We start from the raw sequence: 18047 nt of genomic DNA, 5'->3' as shown, positions 1-18047 counted from the left end.
CGATTCATAAATCACTTTAACTTGTAACCAAGCAAGATGCAGTTAAAGCAAAGATATAAAGGCAGTTTGTAGTTAAGATAGAAATCAGAACGTAAACGCAAATTGAAATATGATGTTCGTACGATAAAAACGATTTACGTCTAAACGCCGATTCGGAAAATGCAGAGCTTGAAACACGATCGTATATGTGCAAAAGGCAGTAAGCTATTGAGGAGGTTTGCAGTAAGGATAAGATGCTCAAAGTAAATGCAAACCGAGATTTAGAGTGGTTCGGTCAATCTTGACATACTCCACTTTTGGCTTCCTCCACCGACGAGGTCACCGACGTCAACTAGAGGCCTTCCTTCAATAGGCGAAGGCCAACCACCCTTTTATAGTTTCACTCCTTTTGACGGGCTTAGGAGACAACCCTTACAGAATTTTCTCTCCTCTCTTTAAAGCTCAGAACTTGGAAGAAAAGAGGGAGAAGAACTTTTGGCCTTTACAAAAATTTTGAACTCTAAAAATCACAGAACAAGATCAGGATTTCGGTGTATATTATGTTGCCTTTTAGTGCTGAATGGGTGGGGTATTTATAGGCCCCAACCCAGTTTGAATTTGGAGCTCAAAACTGTCAATTCCCGGAATTTCGAGATCTAGCGGTTGCACCTCCTGACTGGAGCGGTTGCACCGCCTAGCAAAGCTCGAAGACTGAGCCTCTAGGCGGTGCCACCTCCTGTCAGGGGCGGTTGCACCTCCTACCAGAGCTCGAAGACCGAGCTCAGGCGGTGCCACCTCCTGACTGAGGCGGTTCCACCGCTCAGCCAGAGCTCGGAGACCGAGCCCAAGCGGTGCCACCTTTGTCAGGGGAGGTTGCACCGCCCAGTCTCGCTCGGAGACTGAGCCCAGGTGATGCCACCTCCTGGCTGGGGCTGTTGCATCGCCCAGTCTCACTCGGAGACTTAGCCCAGGGGGTGCCACCTCCTGGCTTCGGTGGTTCAACCGCCTAGCAGAAATCAGGGTCCGAATGGATTGATCCATTCGGCCCAATTTGGGTTTTTCAGGGGCCCAATTGCCCAAAGATTAAGTTAATGGGATCACCTCCCATTTCCAACTTAATCATTATGCTAACTACAATTTTTCCTAAGATATTTACTGCAACTTGCTCTAGTGCATCAATCGCTTCTTCCAGCGAGCTTCCGGCGAACTTCCGTCGATCATCCGATGAACCTTCAGTGATGCTCCTGCGGACTTCCGGAAAACTCCTGGACTTGCGACAATCCACTTGGCAAGTTCCAACGAGCTTCTTTGGCAAGCTCATGGACTTCTCGGATTTGTTCCCGCAGAATCTCCGACGACTGTCCGAACTTCCGTCGAACTCTCGAACTCCCAACGTGATCATTGTCTTGACTCCGGCGTAACTCCCGCGGCATGTCTTTCTTCCATCGTAGTTAATCCTGCACACTTAAAACAAAACTTCGATCGAGACAATTAATCCTAAGCAATTAACCAAGTTGTCTGGCATGTCATTGGTCCCTCGATGCTTCGTCCGATTCTTTGGCGCATCGTCCTCTCCTACAGCCTATTACCCAATCGACCAGTTGACTCTGCAACTCCGATATCCTTGGCACAATACCCGCTCTTCTTGGCCCAATGACCGAGTCCACGGCCCGAAGCCTTCTGTCGATACGTCGACCGATCCACTGGCCCGTCGTTCAATCTTCTGACATGTTCCTCCGGCACAACATGATTTTCCTGCTTTAATTGTCTCATCCTGATCGAAGCATCCTACGTCACTCAAAACACAGATTAAATTATAAACATATATCAAGTAGTTTCATCATCAAAATACGAGATTCAACATGCAGAACCTCCGACGACCGTCCGGACTTCCGTCGAACTCTCGAACCCCCAACATGATCATGGTCTTGACTCCAGCACAACTCCTACTGCATGTCTTACTTCCATCGTAGTTAATCCTGCACATGTAAAACAAACTTCGATCTAGACAATTAATACTAAGCATTAATCAAGTTGTCCAACATGTTATTGGTCCCTCGACGCTTCGTCCGATTCTTCGATGCATCATCCTCTCCTGTGGCCTATTACCCAATCGGCCAGTTGACTCCGCAACTCTAATATCCTTGGCGCAATTGTCACGCCCCTCAAAATATCCATGATTTTTTTTTTTAAATTTCGTCACAGACCAATCCAGGATCCAAACTAACGTTTGAGGACACTGAAAACATTCTATTCATATTCACATCCATAAAACCTGTGCAGTTTATTATCATATATCACATCACTCGATAATTCACATTTATGGCAACCCAAGCCAACTTGACAAACATGAACAACATTTATAAATCCACAAGCTAAATAAATTATACAATCAGAACTCCAACTATTCACCACAAGTTCATATCACCATAAATTAGACTTAACATTCTGAAATTCCAAATAAGAGAGATCTCCTAACACTTTGACACAGTGTATCCATTTCGGTTCATCGACAACATTTCATTACATACAAGACATACTTATACAACAATATCGTAATAACCAACCAGACTTGCCCATTATTCTGAATAGCTATCCACTGCCTCAGCCCAAATCAAACATCTCGAGGAGTGACAAGTTGACCTGAAAGATTTATATAACAACGGAGTGAGCCAAAAACGGCTCAGCAAGTGACAAAGCATATTCAGAACAAAAGGAACGGTTTCAAACGAGTAAGGTATCATAATGCAAGGCAGAATACAAGAATTCTCAAGGATACCATCTCAATAGATACCAAATCATACGTATCATGTCATTCAAAACATATTTGATCCATAACGAATGAGGCATAGAGTAATTGGAACATATCAATGGCAAATAGGACATTTCAGAACATATCAGTTCATAGCAAATGGAGCACAGAGTAATTGGAACATATCAATGGCAGATAGGACATTTCAGAACATATCTGTTCATAGCAAATGGAGCACAGAGTAATTGGAACATATCAATGGCAGATAGGACATTTCAGAACATATCAGTTCATAGCAATGGAGCACAGAGTAATTGGAACATATCAATGGCAGATAGGACATTTCAGAACATATCAGTTCATAGCAAATGGAGCACAGAGTAATTGGAACATATCAATGGCAGATAGGACATTTCAGAACATATCAGTTCATAGCAAATGGAGCACAGAGTAATTGGAGCATATCAATGGCATATGAAATGTTCCGGAGCATATCAACGGCATATGGAACATTTCGAAGCATATCATCAGTGAATGAAGCATTTCAGAGCATATCGAAAACAAATATCGTACAGAAGCTCAAACGTCGTCTTTGACGTTGCAAACATATCAATCTTATCCAAAGCATATACAGAAACACATAACCAAAGCTCTGGATATCATATCAAACATACAGAAGGTGTAGTGGGATCTCAGTCAGAATGTGATTCATCCATTTCTGAATGACCACCTGACAAAAGTCTCCCACGTCTGGGAGCTCCATCCACCCACGTCTAGGTGAAGTCAAAGGGGGCCGGCAGAGCATCGCAGGCTCTAAGCAATATCCCACATAGCGGGACCCCACATAGCGGGCAAATAAGCGCATACCAGAATATCCCACGTAGCGGGACCCCACATAGCGGGCAAATAAGCGCATACCAGAATATCCCACGTAGCGGGACCCCACATAGCGGGCAAATCAGCGCATACCCTTTACCATTTCTGGCAAAGGTCCAGACAATCCCACACACCAGAGTACAAAAGGACAGTTTCAACAATAAGTAGCATATATCGGAAGCACACGCGGAACAACAAACGTACATGTGCCTTTACGAGTCAATCCGAAGTAAGCAATAATCTTTCACAAGTATATTCAGATTTGAAGGGAATTGAAAGCAAGGGCACATATGGAATCCAAGCAATCACAAATAACTCAATTCAATAAGAAGATTTGATGAATTCAATGTCCAAAGGAAATGAAACTGGAATAGGCACATATCGAAAGCAAATGCGGAACAATAGGATATACATGTGCCTATATGAGTCAATACGATATAGCATAAACGTTACACAACAGTTTTCAAGAATGCAATAATTTTAAGGACAAGAGCATACAAGAATTCAAAGTAGTAATATAAAGCTCAATTGAATAAGAAGGCTAAAGGATATCAATTTCCAAAGGAATGAAACCAGAATATGAGAAATCGACCAAAGCTCGATTTCTGGCAGAATACAGAAGGCACATTGAACAAATGATTCAAACTATCAATCGTGCTCCAATTTACTCAGAAATAATCATTGGATAATACTTTCAGATAAGACAGGCTTCATATGAATTGAACTGTCCAACAGAGAGAGTTACAAATAATTTGGTAAGCAAGAGTCATAGAACAAAATCTCTGTTGGCAGAATTCATAATGTCAGATTCAACAGATAACTGGGCAGGTGTTTGGATTTCAGATCTTTCAATCCATATATCAAAGAAAGGTCTACGAGTCTAGTTTCCAATGAAATCAGTTTTGAACAAATCAGAGTTACCACAAAGTCTTATAGGCAGTTCGGTATCAAAAGATCAGAATCTCAAAAGTTGCACAGATTCGAATCGTTACATGTAAACAGGAGATATAACAAATGCAAGGCTAGTACAATTCAAAGTTCCTCATAACCAAAGCAAATGTAGAGATAAAAATGGCAATGAGGAAAGATCAGGATACTTGCAATAAGACATATAAGAGCAATTATAGGAAAAACGATCAGGGAACTTGCAATAAGGCATATCAGAGCAATTATAGGAGAAACGAACAGGGAACTTGCAATAGAAAGGATTGAAACAAGCGGGAAACTTGCAATAGGAAGAATCAGAAAACTTGCCTTTCAATGATTTCGATCCGAAATTCCAAAGAAGGTGCCAGCCCAAATCCTTCTACTTTTTCTCCGTGTCCTCTCTCTGTTTCGTTTTGTGCTCCCGTTTTCTTCCTTTCTTCGCAACTACACCACGTGTCGAAAATCGAGGCACAGTCACCTGCTCTCTCTTACTCTCATTCCTTTTTTTTTTTTCTTTCCCAAACGCAGCTGCCACAGCCGTCGTCGCTGCCGTTGCCACAATCGCAGCCACGACCGCAACTGCGGTCACAACCGCAGCCCCCTTCCACTGCACTATTTCCTTCTTCCCTTCTCTCGTTCCTACTCTTTCTCTTTCCCAAAAGCAGCTACTGCAGCTACTGCAGCCACCACCGCTGCCGCAGCTACCGCAGCCAACGTTGCAGCCGCAGCCGGAGTCGCAGCCACGGCCGCAGCCACCACACTCGCAGCCTCTTCTTCCTCCCCTGCTCATCTTCCTCTCCTTCTTCTCTTCCAACTGCAGCTGCCATCGCCGCAGCCGTAGCCCCTTCTCTTCTTCCTCTCCTTCCCTTCTTCCTTTCTCTTCTTCTTCCTTTCCTTCTCTTCTTTCCTAGCTGCATGCTGCAGTCGCAGCCTCTGCCACGGCCACAGCCTTTTCTTCCTCCCCTGCTCATCTTCCTCTCCTTCTTCTCTTCCAACTGCAGCTGCCATCGCCGCAGCCGCAGCCCCTACTCTTCTTCCTCTCCTCCCCTTCTTCCTTTCTCTTCTTCTTTCCCTGCCACAGCTGCAGCTGCCACAACCGCAGCCGCAGCTATTTTCTTCCCTTCTCCTCTTCCTTTTCCTTCCTTTCTTCTTCTTCTCTTCTTCTCCTTCCTCCCCTTCTTCTCCCCGACGTCACCCACACCCTCTCCTCTGTTTCCTCTGCAGGAAACAGAGGTATCACAACCTCTTCCTCTGCTTCCTCTTCCTCTTCTCTTCCTCTTCTTCTTCTTCTCCTCTTCGAACGCCCCACACCTCTCCTCTGTTTCCACCTGCAGGAAACAGAGGTGCTGCAGCCCTAGCTGCTGCCACCTCTCGCTCCTCTCCCTCTTCCCTCTCTTTTCCCTCTTCTTCTCCTCTTCCCTTTTCCTCCCCAACCCCACACACCTCCTCGCTGCAGCCTTGCCGCAGCTATCCTCTTCTCTTCTTCTTCTTCTTCTTCTTCTCTTCTCCCTCTTCTTCCTCTCTTCTTCTCCCCACGCCCCACAGCTTCTCGCTGCAGCCCTCGCTGCAGCCACCTCCTCTTCTTCTTCTTCTCCTTCTTCTTCTTCTCTACTCCCTCTTCTTCCTCCTCTCTTCTTTTCCCTCTTCTTCTTCTTCTTCTTCTTCTTCTTCTTTTTCTTCTCTTCTCCCTCTTCTTCCTCTCTTCTTCTACCACTCTCCTTCTTCTCCTCACGCCCCACCGCTCTCTCTGTTTCTGGAAGAAACAGAGTGCGTGGGAGGCGGTGGGATAATACCGAATTTTCGGTTTTCCCTTTTTTTTTCTTTTTTTGCAACTTAGCAGTTTAGTCCTTGTAATTTCTATATTTACATATAGGTCCTCCAATTTACATATAAATCTTTATTAATAATTTTTAAAAGCGAGGGATATTACACTCTCCCCTCCTTAAAAGAAAATTTAGTCCTCTAAATTGATCATAGCTCAATCGATGAAAAGATGAGGATTATGATATCTTTATTTCCTCCTCCTACTCTTAAATAGTTTCATCAATACAATACAATTACATAATTATCCACGAGTGACCGAAATATTCTCCTCCTTGATCCTCAATAGACGGTAACCCGACCTTCAATCAATTTTTAAAAATACTTGCGTACCCTGTAATTAATCGAGCAAGTCGTTACTTCAGAAAATACTCGTTTTTGATGGTCACCTAATTCAACTGTCTATAATCATTACGAAGCCTCAATGTTCCATACATTTCTTTTAACTAACACCGGAGCACCCCATGATGAAATATTAAGCCAAATAAAATCCTCATTTAACAATCCTTGTAGTTGCTTTTCCAATTCCACTTACTCAAATGATATCTTTCTGTAGAGAGGCTTAGATATTGGGATTATCCCAATGACCAAATCAAAAGCAAAGTCACATTTGGAGGTAATCCAAGCAAGTCATCCTGGATACATTAGGTAAGGAGATAAATCATGACCCATACTCTCAAAGTAAAAGATCGACTGATCAAATATACAAAAAGTGATCATTTGTTATATATCAATCCATACTGGTATGATAAGAAGATGGCCAATCCATACCAAGTATAATATCATAACTCCAAATCTCTAGGAGAACTAAATCAGCAAAAGTTCAAGTTCTCCAACAAAAATCAGACAAGAGGACCAGATTCAAGTTCGTTATCAAAGAATCTCCAATGATCGTATTTACATATAGCACATAATGTAGTGGTCTAGGTTGAATACCCAAGTGATAGGCAGAATATTCCGAATCAAATCATAGATGGGACCCATGGTCAAACAAATATTTGCATTCTTTCATAAACATGCATAATACCTTTGACCACTAATTCAGAAGTTTCAGAATCATATTTAGTGATAGCATACACTCTTACATGGGCTGATGATTTAGGAGGCAGTGACTCTTTCTTCTTGTTCAAAGGGCAAACTTTTATTTTATGATCCAACTTTCTACAAGCAAAATAGACTCCAATCACCCGAAAACACAAACTTGTTTCATAATTTAACTTGTACTTCACACATGATTAAGTCTTTGGTGGTGACTTTCCTTTTCAAATCCAAATGTCTTGACCCTCTTGTCATTACTTTCTGATTCATTTCCAATCATATTCTTATTGGTAAACTTGTCCTTATCATTCTTGTCACTGATCTCCAAAAATTCTTTTCAGTGTTGCCAATAATAATCAGCCTCTACTTCCAATATAAGGTGGCAAAAGAAATCTTTTGATCATCAAAACAATTTTGTACATCAAATATCTTCTCTGTTTGCATCATTCATTTTTCTACCACCAATGAAATTAGGTCCACCATGCTTCTGCTGCGCCACTCTGATTCAATATCCCCAATCAATCCTTTCATTCCCCTTAATTAATCAGAAACAATGAAATAGGAGGACCAAATGTCCTCATCATCCCAGATTCCTAAAATACATCAAAGAAAATTTCCACTAATCACTATAGTTCATTAGACCTCAATATATTTTGCACATCAACATATCAAATATTTCAGTAATCCTCAAACAATGCTCTGATACCACCTCTGTCACGCCCCTCAAAATATCCATGATTTTTTTTTTTAAATTTCGTCACAGACCAATCCAGGATCCAAACTAACGTTTGAGGACACTGAAAACATTCTATTCATATTCACATCCATAAAACCTGTGCAGTTTATTATCATATATCACATCACTCGATAATTCACATTTATGGCAACCCAAGCCAACTTGACAAACATGAACAACATTTATAAATCCACAAGCTAAATAAATTATACAATCAGAACTCCAACTATTCACCACAAGTTCATATCACCATAAATTAGACTTAACATTCTGAAATTCCAAATAAGAGAGATCTCCTAACACTTTGACACAGTGTATCCATTTCGGTTCATCGACAACATTTCATTACATACAAGACATACTTATACAACAATATCGTAATAACCAACCAGACTTGCCCATTATTCTGAATAGCTATCCACTGCCTCAGCCCAAATCAAACATCTCGAGGAGTGACAAGTTGACTTGAAAGATTTATATAACAACGGAGTGAGCCAAAAACGGCTCAGCAAGTGACAAAGCATATTCAGAACAAAAGGAACGGTTTCAAACGAGTAAGGTATCATAATGCAAGGCAGAATACAAGAATTCTCAAGGATACCATCTCAATAGATACCAAATCATACATATCATGTCATTCAAAACATATTTGATCCATAACGAATGAGGCATAGAGTAATTGGAACATATCAATGGCAAATAGGACATTTCAGAACATATCAGTTCATAGCAAATGGAGCACAGAGTAATTGGAACATATCAATGGCAGATAGGACATTTCAGAACATATCTGTTCATAGCAAATGGAGCACAGAGTAATTGGAACATATCAATGGCAGATAGGACATTTCAGAACATATCAGTTCATAGCAATGGAGCACAGAGTAATTGGAACATATCAATGGCAGATAGGACATTTCAGAACATATCAGTTCATAGCAAATGGAGCACAGAGTAATTGGAACATATCAATGGCAGATAGGACATTTCAGAACATATCAGTTCATAGCAAATGGAGCACAGAGTAATTGGAGCATATCAATGGCATATGAAATGTTCCGGAGCATATCAACGGCATATGAAACATTTCGAAGCATATCATCAGTGAATGAAGCATTTCAGAGCATATCGAAAACAAATATCGTACAGAAGCTCAAACGTCGTCTTTGACGTTGCAAACATATCAATCTTATCCAAAGCATATACAGAAACACATAACCAAAGCTCTGGATATCATATCAAACATACAGAAGGTGTAGTGGGATCTCAGTCAGAATGTGATTCATCCATTTCTGAATGACCACCTGACAAAAGTCTCCCACGTCTGGGAGCTCCATCCACCCACGTCTAGGTGAAGTCAAAGGGGGCCGGCAGAGCATCGCAGGCTCTAAGCAATATCCCACATAGCGGGACCCCACATAGCGGGCAAATAAGCGCATACCAGAATATCCCACGTAGCGGGACCCCACATAGCGGGCAAATCAGCGCATACCCTTTACCATTTCTGGCAAAGGTCCAGACAATCCCACACACCAGAGTACAAAAGGACAGTTTCAACAATAAGTAGCATATATCGGAAGCACACGCGGAACAACAAACGTACATGTGCCTTTACGAGTCAATCCGAAGTAAGCAATAATCTTTCACAAGTATATTCAGATTTGAAGGGAATTGAAAGCAAGGGCACATATGGAATCCAAGCAATCACAAATAACTCAATTCAATAAGAATATTTGATGAATTCAATGTCCAAAGGAAATGAAACTGGAATAGGCACATATCGAAAGCAAATGCGGAACAATAGGATATACATGTGCCTATATGAGTCAATACGATATAGCATAAACGTTACACAACAGTTTTCAAGAATGCAATAATTTTAAGGACAAGAGCATACAAGAATTCAAAGTAGTAATATAAAGCTCAATTGAATAAGAAGGCTAAAGGATATCAATTTCCAAAGGAATGAAACCAGAATATGAGAAATCGACCAAAGCTCGATTTCTGGCAGAATACAGAAGGCACATTGAACAAATGATTCAAACTATCAATCGTGCTCCAATTTACTCAGAAATAATCATTGGATAATACTTTCAGATAAGACAGGCTTCATATGAATTGAATTGTCCAACAGAGAGAGTTACAAATAATTTGGTAAGCAAGAGTCATAGAACAAAATCTCTGTTGGCAGAATTCATAATGTCAGATTCAACAGATAACTGGGCAGGTGTTTGGATTTCAGATCTTTCAATCCATATATCAAAGAAAGGTCTACGAGTCTAGTTTCCAATGAAATCAGTTTTGAACAAATCAGAGTTACCACAAAGTCTTATAGGCAGTTCGGTATCAAAAGATCAGAATCTCAAAAGTTGCACAGATTCGAATCGTTACATGTAAACAGGAGATATAACAAATGCAAGGCTAGTACAATTCAAAGTTCCTCATAACCAAAGCAAATGTAGAGATAAAAATGGCAATGAGGAAAGATCAGGATACTTGCAATAAGACATATAAGAGCAATTATAGGAAAAACGATCAGGGAACTTGCAATAAGGCATATCAGAGCAATTATAGGAGAAACGAACAGGGAACTTGCAATAGAAAGGATTGAAACAAGCGGGAAACTTGCAATAGGAAGAATCAGAAAACTTGCCTTTCAATGATTTCGATCCGAAATTCCAAAGAAGGTGCCAGCCCAAATCCTTCTACTTTTTCTCCGTGTCCTCTCTCTGTTTCGTTTTGTGCTCCCGTTTTCTTCCTTTCTTCGCAACTACACCACGTGTCGAACATCGAGGCACAGTCACCTGCTCTCTCTTACTCTCATTCCTTTTTTTTTTTTCTTTCCCAAACGCAGCTGCCACAGCCGCCGTCGCTGCCGCTGCCACAATCGCAGCCACGACCGCAACTGCGGTCACAACCGCAGCCCCCTTCCACTGCACTATTTCCTTCTTCCCTTCTCTCGTTCCTACTCTTTCTCTTTCCCAAAAGCAGCTACTGCAGCTACTGCAGCCACCACCGCTGCCGCAGCTACCGCAGCCAACGTTGCAGCCGCAGCCGGAGTCGCAGCCACGGCCGCAGCCACCACACTCGCAGCCTCTTCTTCCTCCCCTGCTCATCTTCCTCTCCTTCTTCTCTTCCAACTGCAGCTGCCATCGCCGCAGCCGTAGCCCCTTCTCTTCTCTCTCTCCTTCCCTTCTTCCTTTCTCTTCTTCTTCCTTTCCTTCTCTTCTTTCCCAGCTGCATGCTGCAGTCGCAGCCTCAGCCACGGCCACAACCTTTTCTTCCTCCCCTGCTCATCTTCCTCTCCTTCTTCTCTTCCAACTGCAGCTGCCATCGCCGCAGCCGCAGCCCCTACTCTTCTTCCTCTCCTCCCCTTCTTCCTTTCTCTTCTTCTTTCCCTGCCACAGCTGCAGCTGCCACAACCGCAGCCGCAGCTATTTTCTTCCCTTCTCCTCTTCCTTTTCCTTCCTTTCTTCTTCTTCTCTTCTTCTCCTTCCTCCCCTTCTTCTCCCCGACGTCACCCACACCCTCTCCTCTGTTTCCTCTGCAGGAAACAGAGGTATCACAACCTCTTCCTCTGCTTCCTCTTCCTCTTCTCTTCCTCTTCTTCTTCTTCTCCTCTTCGAACGCCCCACACCTCTCCTCTGTTTCCACCTGCAGGAAACAGAGGTGCTGCAGCCCTAGCTGCTGCCACCTCTCGCTCCTCTCCCTCTTCCCTCTCTTTTCCCTCTTCTTCTCCTCTTCCCTTTTCCTCCCCAACCCCACACACCTCCTCGCTGCAGCCTTGCCGCAGCTATCCTCTTCTCTTCTTCTTCTTCTTCTTCTTCTCTTCTCCCTCTTCTTCCTCTCTTCTTCTCCCCACGCCCCACAGCTTCTCGCTGCAGCCCTCGCTGCAGCCACCTCCTCTTCTTCTTCTTCTCCTTCTTCTTCTTCTCTACTCCCTCTTCTTCCTCCTCTCTTCTTTTCCCTCTTCTTCTTCTTCTTCTTCTTCTTCTTTTTCTTCTCTTCTCCCTCTTCTTCCTCTCTTCTTCTACCACTCTCCTTCTTCTCCTCACGCCCCACCGCTCTCTCTGTTTCTGGAAGAAACAGAGTGCGTGGGAGGCGGTGGGATAATACCGAATTTTCGGTTTTCCCTTTTTTTTTTCTTTTTTTGCAACTTAGCAGTTTAGTCCTTGTAATTTCTATATTTACATATAGGTCCTCCAATTTACATATAAATCTTTATTAATAATTTTTAAAAGCGAGGGATATTACAGTAATACCCGCTCTTCTTGGCCCGATGCCCGAGTCCACGGCCCGAAGCCTTCTATCGATACGTCGACCGATCCACCGGCCTGACATCCAATCTTCTGACATGTTCCTCCAGCCCAACATGATTTTTCCTGCTTTAATTGTCTCATCCTAATCGAAGCATCCTGCGTCACTCAAAATGTAGATCAAAACATAAACACAATTATCAATTGGTTTCATCATCAAAATACGAGATTCAACAATACCTTCCTCTGATATGATATGCCCGAGTTATTTCTCCTTTTGTTGAAGAAAGCAAAAATTCATAGTGACTATTGTGTGTTCAAAAGGTGGTTTTCAGTTTGTCTTCTTCGTACACTCGTATTTGATGCTACCCGGATCAAAGGTCCAGCTTTGTGAAGATTCGTGCTCCCTTTCATCTAGCAATTCATCTACTATTGGAATAGGATATTTGTCCTTGACAGTTATGCCATTGAGATCTCGGTAATCAACACACAATCGCCATGTTCCATCCTTTTTTTGTACGAGGAGCATTGGTGAAGAATAGGGGTTGCAACTTGGCCGAATAACTCCTGTTTCGAGCATCTCTTTGACAATCCTTTCTATTTCATCCTTCTGGAGATGTGGATACTAATATACTGAGTATTTGCTAGAGATTTGCCTGGAAGAATCGTTATACAATGATCATGCCGACGGGTAAGAGGTAGGTTGTGCGGTTTGTCAAATATATCTGAAAATTTAGTAAGCAAAGGGTGTAGATTTGGATCTTCAAATTCTGTTGGCTCTCCCTTAGTTTGCTGCTCAAGTTGTACCAAAAAGCTGCTGCATACTTTATGCAAAACCTTCTCCATTTGTTGTATGCAAATCATCGTTATGTTACCCCCACATTTCCTATGCAGTATCACCTATTTCTCCTTATTGTAAAATTTCATAATTAGTTTCATAAAATTCCAGGAAACATCACCTAATGTCATCAACAATTCAATTCTGAGCATGGCCTCATGATCATCAAGAGGGAGGAGGAAGAAATATGCAATTATCTCTTGGTCCTACAGCAATAGTTTCACTCGTGGGCGCCTACGATCATACTTCAAAATCCATCCGTCGGCAAGCTTAACATCAAACCTGCTACAATTCTCGATAGGTAAGGTCATCTAGATAGCAACCTTATTGTTTAGAAAGTTATTAGTAATGCCCGGGTTGATCAGAATAGTGATCGGTTGTTGTTTGAGAAGGCCTCCAACTTTTATCGTTTGCGGGTTTGAGTAGCCGGCTAGTGCATGTATCATAATTTCGATCGGTTGTGGCTCTTCTTTTGCATCTTCTTCTTCATGTTCAAGGCTCTCTTTTGGATATTTAATGACTTCTTCTTCTATATTTCAATCATAAGAAGTCTCCTTTTACTACAGCGATGCTCATGGCTCCACGGCTCATCGCAATGCCAACATAACCCCTTCGCATATCGCTCTCGAAGCTCTTCTCTTTTTAACCTCTTTGGTGTAGGGACTCAGTCGACAGTAGGGGGGGCTGAAGGCTTCAATATTTCTGGTTGAGGAGCGACCCTATTCCTCCAAGCTTCATGGTTCAATTGCTCCTCTTGATGTCGTGCGAAAGAGATGGCTGCCATAAGCGTGTACGATTGTCATGCTTTAACTTCTCCTCTGATCTTCGGCTTCAAGCCCTCAATGAAGGTCCCCAATAGCTATTTTTGAGACCAATCACGAGTTTGATTAGATAACCTTTCAAACCTGATTTGGTACTCCTGAATGGTAGAGGTTTATCGGATCATTGCTAATTGTCCGTCAATGTTCTCGTAATTGGTTGGCCTGAAGTGGATCAGTAGTCCTTCTTTGAATTATCACCATGAAAGGACTCCATAAGTGTGTTCAAACCAGTAAAACCACTATATGGCATCCCCTTCAAGATGTATAGCTATAATTTTTACCATAGATGCATCCGCGGTTTTGTGGTACCGAAAATATCGCTCCGCGCACGAGATCCAACCAATCAGGTCTCCTTCTTCCCATCCAGGGAAGTCCACTCTCATGCATGAATAGTTGGGGTCAGTCATAGAGCCTCCCCTTCCTTGGAAGTCATCTCTTTGGGCTTGGTGTGATTGTTTAGAGCTCTCTCCTTGATGTGATTTCTTCGGGCTTAGTGGTCGGCCCAAACCGAGTTATGTAAAGAGAGTTTGAATCTTATCCTCCATTCGCACCTCTAAGGCTTCGAATTTAGTATTGATTGCCTCCTTAGATACCATAGTATATGCCTCTGAATCTGTGATGTTAATATCTCTCTTTTATTGTTGGGTTAAAGGCATGTATAGGTTGAGAGAAGTGATTGGTGGATTGGTGGATTGGTGGATGTAGGCTGCGGTTTAGGCTTGTTTTGTTGCTATTTTGTGTGTAGTTTGAGGGTGTAGTTTGGTGGAGTTTTAGGGTTGTGGATCAAAGTTTTAGATCTATGGTAGATGATAGCAAAGGTTTGATAGAAATCAATGGAAGTTGCTGCAAATATGTGTTGTCTTGTAAGAGCAGAATTATCATCAAAGAAACAGTAGACTCTCGACAAAATTTCCACCAAAAACTCAGGAGATTTGAGGAGGGAATTGATAGAAATATCTCAATTTATATGACAGCAAGGATGTCTAATTTAATCAAGAAAATTTTGGCAGTAACAGCAAGAAAATTGGTGCAAGTTGTGATAGCAGAATCCTCGTCGAAAAATTTCAGCAGTTTATGATAAAAATTTATAGCAACACAAAATCGTTTTTAGAGATGAATTCCTTAATAGATAAATCTTAGATGGAAGTCAAGATGATATATAAAGTTTATAAGAAATTTTATTCAAAAAATATTATAAATAGATGGATTAAGGCAATAATATGCGGCTGAAATTTTCTGTAGCATATATTTTCAAGTGTAGCAAATTGGACGTAAAAGATCAGTGGTTTATATTAAGAATTTTTCGACAAAACTATGTTGAATCTCGGATTTTGATGATGAAGTCAATTGTCATTTGTTATCTAATCTATGTGTTGAGATAAGTGTGCAGGATTAACTACGATGAGAGTAAGACAAGCAGCAGGTGTTGCGCCGGAGTCAAGATCATGATCACGTTGGGAGTTCGAGAGTTCGACGGAAGTTCGGACGGTCGTCGGAGGTTCAGCGAGAACAGATCCGAGAAGTCCAGAAGCTTGCCAAGCGAAGCTCGTCGAAACTCGCCAAGTGGATCGTCGCAAAGTCCAGGAGTATGCCGGATGTCCGTAGAAGGATCACCGAGGGTTATCGGATGATCGACGGAAGTTGGCCGGAAACTCACCGGAAGAAGCGATTGACGCATCGGAGCAAAGCTGCAGAAGTTGTCTTAGAGTTAATCGTAGTTAGCATGATGATTAAGCATGAAAATGGGAGGTGATCCCATTAGCTTAATCTTGGGGCAATTGGGCCCCTGAAAAGATTCAAATTGGGCCGAATGGAGTGAACCATTCGGACCCTGATTGCACCAGGAGGTGCAACCGCCCCAGCCAGGAGGTGCAACCGCCTGGGCTGTGGGGTTGGGAGGTGCAACCGCCCCAGCCAGGAGGTGCAACCGCCAGGGCTGCGAGGCTGGGAGGTGCAACCGCCCCAGCCGAGAGGTGCAACCACCCAGAGCTCAGTCTTCGAGCTAGACTGGGCGGTGCAACCTCCTCTGCCAAGAGATAGCACCGCCAGAGCTCAAGTTTCGAGCTCTGCCAGGCGATGCAACCATCGAGCTCAGTCTTCGAGCTCTAGCAGAGAGGTGCATCAGCCTGAGCTCAGTCTCGAGCTCTGCCAGGTGATGCAATCACCAAGCTCAGTCTTCGAGCTCTGGTAGAGAGGTGCATCAGCCTGAGCTCAGTTTCGAGCTCTGCCAGGTGATGCAACCACCGAGCTCAGTTTCGAGCTCTGCCAGGTGATGCAACCACCAAGCTCAGTCTTCGAGCTCTGCCAGGTGATGGAACCATCGAGCTCAGTCTTCGAGCTCTGGCAGAGAGAAGCAATCGCCTGAGCTCAGTCTTCGAGCTCTGCTAGGCGGTGCCACCTCTCCAGTCAAGAGGTGCAACCGCCTGATCCCAGAATTCTGGGATTTGATCGATTTGATCGTTTTGAGCTCGAATTTTGAATTGGGTTGGGGCCTATAAATACCCCACCCATTCAGCACTGAAAAGATACAGACCTACACCGAAATCTTGATCTTTTCTGTGATTCTAAGAGCTCAAAAGTGTTGTAAAGCCTTTAAGTCTCCTCCTTCTGTTCTTCAAGTTTTCAGTTGTAAAGTGAGGAGAGAAAGGTCTGTAAAGGTTGTCTCCTGAGCCTGTCAAAAGGAGAGAAATTGTAAAAGGGCAGTTTGGCCTTCGCCCATTGAAGGAAGGCACCTAGTTGACGTCGGCAACCTCGTCGGTGGAGGAAGCCAAAAGTGGAGTAGGTCAAGGCTGACCGAACCACTCTAAATCTCTGGTTTGCGTTTATTTTCGAGCACTTTATCATTACTGCAAACCTCCCTCATTACTACTGCTCTCTGCGCTTTCACGAACAAGTTCTAAGTGCTGTTCTTCCGAATCTGCATTCAGACGTAAATTCGTATTTTCATACGTTACTGTTTACGTTTACGTTTGATTCTGCAGAACTGTCTTCCGTGCTTTTACGAACGAGCTTCTTTGCAGTTTATACTTACATTTTGATCCTATTGATAACTGCAAACTTTCCTCTACGATTTTACGAACGAGTTTCAGCATTTAGACGTAAAACTGCATTCAGACGTAAATCGACTTTCCTTGCTCAATCATCAGATCTCAGTTCATGTTTACGTCTTGATTCCAACTGCATACTGCCTTCTGCGAGTATACAAACAAGTTTCAAAGTTTAGACGTAAATCTGCGTCTAGACGTAAAACTGCGTTTAGACGTAAATCTGCGTTTAGACGTAAATCTGAGTTTAAGACGTAAATCTGAGTTTAGACGTAAATCTGCGTTTAGACGTAAAACTGCGTTTAGACGTAAGTCTACGTTTAGACGTAAATCTGCGTTTAGACGTAAATCTGCGTTTAGACGTAAAACAGCGTTTAGACGTAAATCTGAGTTTAGACGTAAACTGCGCTTAGACGCAAAACTGCGCTTAGACGCAATCTGCGCTTAGACGCAAACTGCACTTAGATACAAACTGAGAATTTGCTTTTGCATCATAACAGTTTTTGAACGAACGCAGCTTTTGGTTTTTAATCACTGTAAGATTTCCGCTGCACTAATTCACCCCCCCCTCTTAGTGCTCTCGATCCTAACAATTGGTATCAGAGCAAGGTTAACTCTCTAAAGGATTAAAACCCAAGAGAGATGGCTTACGCCGGAAACCAAGAGGGGCATTCAATTACACGTCCACCCATGTTCAGTGGAACGGACTACACTTACTGGAAGACCCGAATGAGGATCTTTCTTATTTCTATGGATTTTGAACTGTGGAACCTTGTTGAAAATGGATTTTCAAAATCTTCTCTTCCAATGATCGATTGGAACGATTTGGAGAAGAAGGCTTTCGCTCTTAATGCAAAGGCTATGAATGCCTTATTTTGCGCACTTGATAAAAACGAGTTTAATCGTGTTTCAACTTGCGAAACTGCTTTTGATATTTGGCACAAACTTGAAGTGACCCA

The 18047-nt window shown here is 42.7% G+C and overlaps 1 long non-coding RNA gene across 1 annotated transcript; it reads right to left on the bottom strand.

Moving 5' to 3' along the window:
• Window positions 1–2319: 2319 nt before the first annotated feature.
• Window positions 2320–12411, bottom strand: LOC135678963 (uncharacterized). Its single transcript, XR_010515124.1, has 2 exons — window positions 4862–12411; window positions 2320–2622 (listed from the first exon to the last, which is right to left on the bottom strand). It is a non-coding gene; the product is annotated as an uncharacterized LOC135678963 (long non-coding RNA).
• Window positions 12412–18047: the final 5636 nt, after the last annotated feature.

Source organism: Musa acuminata, chromosome BXJ1-7 (genome assembly GCF_036884655.1).
Source record: "Musa acuminata AAA Group cultivar baxijiao chromosome BXJ1-7, Cavendish_Baxijiao_AAA, whole genome shotgun sequence".
NCBI lineage: Eukaryota > Viridiplantae > Streptophyta > Magnoliopsida > Zingiberales > Musaceae > Musa > Musa acuminata.
Note: the sequence above shows the minus strand (reverse complement) of the source record. Positions and strands in the feature narration are given on the sequence as shown.